Source organism: Phascolarctos cinereus, unplaced genomic scaffold (assembly GCF_003287225.1).
Source record: "Phascolarctos cinereus isolate Bilbo 61053 unplaced genomic scaffold, phaCin_HiC Scaffold_4;HRSCAF=312, whole genome shotgun sequence".
NCBI classification, from domain to species: domain Eukaryota; kingdom Metazoa; phylum Chordata; class Mammalia; order Diprotodontia; family Phascolarctidae; genus Phascolarctos; species Phascolarctos cinereus.
The window spans coordinates 486,356,229-486,362,149 of NW_027555847.1; the positions used below are offsets into that span (position 1 = coordinate 486,356,229).

The 5,921-nt window shown below is 37.4% G+C and overlaps 1 pseudogene; it reads right to left on the minus strand.

Annotated features, from left to right (window-relative positions):
• Positions 1-1,678: 1,678 nt before the first annotated feature.
• Positions 1,679-2,551, minus strand: LOC110212549 (large ribosomal subunit protein eL8 pseudogene; annotated as a pseudogene).
• Between the last annotated feature and the right edge of the window lie 3,370 nt (positions 2,552-5,921).

Consider the following 5,921-nt stretch of genomic DNA (forward strand, 5'->3'; position numbering starts at 1 on the left):
TTCAATGAGGGTGGGTGGGGAGGGAGGACTGGGAAATAAATATAGGAAATAGGGCACAGAAGCCTATCCTGCCCTACAAGAAAATAGAAGGGAAAGGGGATAAGAGAAGGGGAGAGAGATAGAAGAGAGGACAGAGTAGGGGAAGGGATATTCAGAATGCATGACATCTTGGGGTGGGGGGAGGGGGGAGATGGGGTGAAAATTTGGAACTCAAAAACTTGTGGAAGGGAATGTTGAAAACTAAAAATAAATAAATTTATATTTTAAAAAAATTTAAAAAAATTTAAAAAAAAAAGAATTGAGTCCTCTGTACCATTAAAATTGTGTTGCCTCCAGCATAGGCTCTTCTGTCTATACTTGGTCTAATCTAAATACTTTTCCTATCTTTGTTTTCTTCAGTTCCATTTCATCATATGGAAAATCAATAACTGTGATGCTCAAATATAAATGTGTTAAATCCACTACCTTTGATAGCAAAACCAAGTTGTTATTTTTAAAAAACTTTACATCTTTTCCATTTTTCATCTGTTTATTGTCCTTCCCACTTTATTTTTAAAAGCTGTAGGGATTAATCTCTTCAATTGAGTCTCTAACCAAGATTTCTTTAAAATTATTATCATTTTACCACTAGTTACTAACTTTTGAGGCAATGTAGTTCATGATCTTCCACTATCTTTCTCCATAATACTTTACAGATAAGCTTCTAAATTGGTGTTTTCCTTAACTGCCATATCTCTCCATTTTACAAAAAAAAAAGATCCAGACTCTCCTGGCTGTGGTGGCTTTTAGGGCTTTTTCACTTTTGCAATTTACTTATGTTGATTAAATTTCTGTATGAGATTATTATAATTACTGTTGAAATCCTTTCTTCAATGAATATTCCATTCTACAATGTCAACAGCTCATTTAAAAAGATCAGTTTTGTGTTGCTTCAGTTGGGCACCACATCTTTTTCTGGTTTTAATTCTCATTTTGTGTTGATTTTGATTGTTGCTCTAACAAGTCAGTGATCTGACTGTACACAGACAGTTGAATCAAGTATGCTTCTCTGTAATAAATTGTTTCCTGTCATTAAAATACAATCAATTTAGTTTATTGTTATGTTATTTGTTGGAGATGGTGAGCCAATACCTTCTTCTTCTTTTCCCAATGAAACCATTCATACTATATAAGTAATATGTTTCTGTGTAGTCAATAAACATTTATTAAGTGCCTACTATATGCCAAACTGTGCTAAGCACTGTGTAATCTACAACCCCATGGGACTCACTTATTTCTAACTTCTAAGTCATGTTTTCTAGCATCTTTTTCTCTGCTCTACCTTATTTATACCACTGCAATAAATTCCCTGAGCGTCAGAGCACATATTGACTTAATTTAGAGGGTCTTCATGGAATTTCTCTCCTTCCTCATCTTCTGCAATAGATGCTGCTGCACAAATGGCAATTATTTTATGAAGCTTATCATGACTTTGGAACATGAGATGACCAAATGTTCAACAAAATAATGATTCTTGTTGCCTTTGGAAGCATGATAAACCAACCCTGCCAAATCCTTTATTTGTCTCTCCAAGAAGAAACTGTGAGCCGTCCTTTCATTTACCTATAACTTCCTTTTTCTTTTGGTTTCTTTTTTAAAGTATTTTATTTTTATATAGGGAAGAATCAAACTTACACTTTTAACTCATTTTGGGTGAAAGCCCCTTAGCTTTTTCTTTTCCCAGCTTGGCAATACGAGCCACTGATTTTGGACCCAGGACACTGCCATCCCATTGACAATAATCTTACCAATAATTATAATAGGTTTTTCTAGATTCACTCAACTTAGCCTGGGCTCCTTTGTGTTTAGGGATAGTCTGTATGAAGGTGAGGTTTATGTAGGTCTTCCTGTGAAATAAGTGACTCAGTGTGGCTTTACCATTGATGATACAATAAGGAACCCTCATTTTTCAGCACAAGACAGGTAGGAAGACGCTAGTTCAGTGGGGTCCAAATCATGTGCAAACACCACCAACTAGGCTTTCTTATTTTCCACCCAGGTAGTAACAGTGTTGGCAGCTGTTCTGAGGACAAATGGTATCTTAGAAAGGGCATGACCCTTGCCTGCAGCTTTCTGTTCAGCCCAAAGCAGTAGCTTTTGTTTCTTTTCTTGCTCTGTTTCAGGTCTAAAGTTGGAACCAGAAAAGCTACCTCTGACAATTCAAAGCCTTGGGGCACTAGCTAATTGCTGGTTACAATTTTAAAGACTTATAAAGGAATAGATCTTTGGCACTCATATATCTAATGTACTGTGGGTATATAACAAAGTAGGTGAGGTTCCTCATGGGCTGAATGCCCTTACCAATGCTGAAGTACTTGGGTCACTACTCAAACAAAAGATTGACCACTTTCTTTGCCTCCTAACTCTTTACGACAGCAGGGCCCAGGGCCACCTTCCATCACTTTGCATCTTGGCCCCCTGGACAAGAAAGCTCATTTCTTGTAGTTGAGAATATATCAAGATTGATATGATCCAGTTGCTCCAATAGAATGTCTGTCCCCTCATTTATCATTGAAAAAGTATCTTGCAATTAGAGTGTTAGTAGCTAAGTCAATGTTCCTCAAACAATCGTGAAATACTGAGCTCCCTTTGTCCCCTTTTCTGCCACTGTCACCACAAAGGTGTAAGAAGGTTCCACAGGACCACACACCATTTTGTATTATTGTTTTATGGGATGCCATGGTCAAAGAATTTGTCATCAAGTGATCAACCTCCTGATAATGAGCTTCTCTCTGTGCATAGATAGCTAGGTTAGATCTTGGGAAGTAAATGTCATCTATTACTGGAATTACACTTAAAGGCCTTCTCGAAAAATTTGAAGGAGAGCTTGCACTACATTGGTCAGAGTCACCTCCAGGGCACCAGGAGGCATTGGAGTAGGACTTTGTGGAGGTATAGTAACCCTGTTAATAAAAGAAAAAAAAGATGTGCTTAGCATAATGGCTCTTTGAGATCACCATTTCCTTTTCTTTTTTTTTTTTTTGGTTTTTAGGCAATTGGGGTTAAGTGACTTGCCCAGGGTCACACAGCTAGTAAGTGTCAAGTGTTTGGTCTGAGGCTGGATTTGAACTCAGGTCCTCCTGACTTTAGGGCCGGTACTCTAGCCACTGCACCACCTAACTGCCCCCTTTTTTTTTTTAGGCCATTGGGGTTAAGTGACTTGCCCAGGGTCACACAGCTAGTAAGTGTCAAGTATTTGGTTTGAGGCCGCACTTGAACTCAGGTCCTCCTGACTTCAAAGCCAGTGCTTTATCCATTGCGCCACTTAGCTGCCTCACCATTTCCTTTTCTAGATGTCTTCCAGATGTTTAACATTTTAATAATACCTTCTAGAATCATTTAAATTGTTCTTAGGAATCAATGACAAGCTCATAACCTAAAGTTTGCAAACTCCCTCTTCCTTTTCTTTAAAAAGTTAGAACATTTGCCTTTCTAAATTCCATGGTACCTTTGTCATTTCCAGGGTTCTTGTGAGGATGAAATGAGATGAAATTTGTAAAAAGCTTACCACGATGCCTGGCACACAGTAGGCACTATATAAATGCTAGCTATCATTACTGTTAGATGAAGTGGTCACTTCAAGGTTCACATCATTTCTATCTCAGCTACAAGTTCCTCATTATTGGTGAAAATTTGATCCAAAACGGAATTCTTCTTTGTTGATTCCTCTATCTTTTGAAAGATTACTTTTTTCATTAAAAAATAAATCAAGAAATTATTAGTTGTTGCCATTTAACAAACAGAATGTTCTATCAAATGATTAAAGCTCCCTGTCACTACTCTATAAAGTTAGTTCTAGGGTTATGATCTGTTTCTTGAACTGATCTATTTCCTCTGTCTGGGTGGTCTATAATATTTCCAATGGCAATATTGCTTCTGTTTCTGCTCCCATTCAATTTAGATGTAGATGTAGATGATATAGATAGATGGAAAGGGGAAAAGAACAGGCATTTATTAAACTGCTCCTTTGTGCCACACACTGTGCTAAACACTTTACAATCAATATCTCATTTGATCCTCATAATAACATTGTGAGGGAGGTGCTAGTATGATCCCCATTTTATAGCTAAGGAAACTGAGGAAGACAGAGGGTAAGTGACTTTTCCAGGGTCACACAACTAGTAAGTATCTGAGACCAATTTTGAACTAAGATCTTCTCAACTCCAGGAGCAGTGCTCTATCTACTGTATCACCTAATAGATAGATAGATAGATAGATAGATAGATAGATAGATAGATAGATAGATAGATAGATAGATAGATGATGGATAGAATATATGGATGATATAAATATAGATGCAGGCACAGACATATAGATAAAGGTAAAGATACACTCTATGCCTGTGAGGTTAAATTTGTCCATTTGTATTAGCATCTTCAGTTTATCCTGCTTATTATCCACCAGTAGAATATTTATTATTTCTGCTATCTTGGACTTTGTCTCCTGTGAAATTCTGGATACTTCTACTACTATTTTTACTCCTACATTATAAGTATTCTGTATAGTAGTAGTTCATAAACTCATTTTTGTGTCATGGACTCCTTTGACAGCCTAGTGAAGACTATGGACCCCTTCTCAAAAGAATGTTTTTAATGCATAAAATAAAATGCATGAGGTTACAAAGGAAGCCAGTTATATTGAAATATAGTTATCAAGGGGGGCATCTAGGTTGCAGTGTGGATAGAACACCAGCCCTGGAGTCAGGAGGACCTGAGTTCAGATCCAGCCTCAGACACATAACACTTACTAGTTGTGTGACTCTGGGCAAGTCACCTAACCCCAATTGCCTAGCAAAGAAAGAAAAAGAAAAAGAAAAAGAGAAATACAATCATCAAAATACTATTTTTAAGTTAATGCACTCCAGGTTAAAAGAAGGGCGACACCTGCTGTAAAGTATCTCAGTAAATTGATTTAAAAAACACTTTTCTCTTTTCTACTCATTTCTTCAGTTTAAGGCCCTTTTGATTTACAAGGCTCTGAGAAAAGCTATTCAATCAGTCATCCTTACCAGCCTCTGTTAGAGAGACTCAGCCCCTAGCCAATAGCCTGTTATTCCTTTATTTAAGTCTTGATCCAGAAATCCAAATTCCCATTCTCAGGCTTCATCTTCTGAAACTAGCTGTTTGTTCACTTCCAAGTCCTGACTTTCTCTTCCAAAGCCCTTGCCTCATTTGAAAGGAGTGATGAAAATCCCAGTTGTACCCTTGAGATTTTCAATTTCTAGCCTAGGACTTCATAATCCAATCCAACAAACATGTATTAAGCACCCCTATGTGAAAGACACTGTGCTGGTGATGGAGATACAAGGCAAAATGAAAAACAGTCCCTCTCCCAAAAAAAGTTTACTCTCTTACTGAGCGAAATAAATCATTTAAATAGATAAATCTATAATGACTATTTGAGGAAGCAGAGAATACTAACAGTTGGGGGATCAGGATAAATTTCCCATGGGAGATGGCATATGCACTGAGCTTTGAAGTAAGCCAAGATTTCTAGAAGACGGAAGTGAAGATGGAGTACATTCTAAGCATGAAGGACAATCTGACAGAGGCACAGAAGAATCAGATTTGGAGTGATGTATTCGGGGACCAATGGGTAGGGTACTTCAAATGGAACATTTTCACCTTTTGATGCATGAAAGGTGAGAATCTGAAATATGCCTAGTAGAGTAGACTAGAACAAGATTGTTAGGGGATTTAAGAGCTAACATGAAGAATTTGTATTTTATCCTAAAGGCAAGAGGGAGCCCATGAAAGTTCTTAAGCAGGGGATGATATGATTGGATTTGTGCTTTGGAAAGACTATTTTAGCAACTTTATGCAGAGAAGAAAGGCTAGAAGCCAGGAAGCCAACTGTCTGTTGCAATAATACTTTAGATGAAA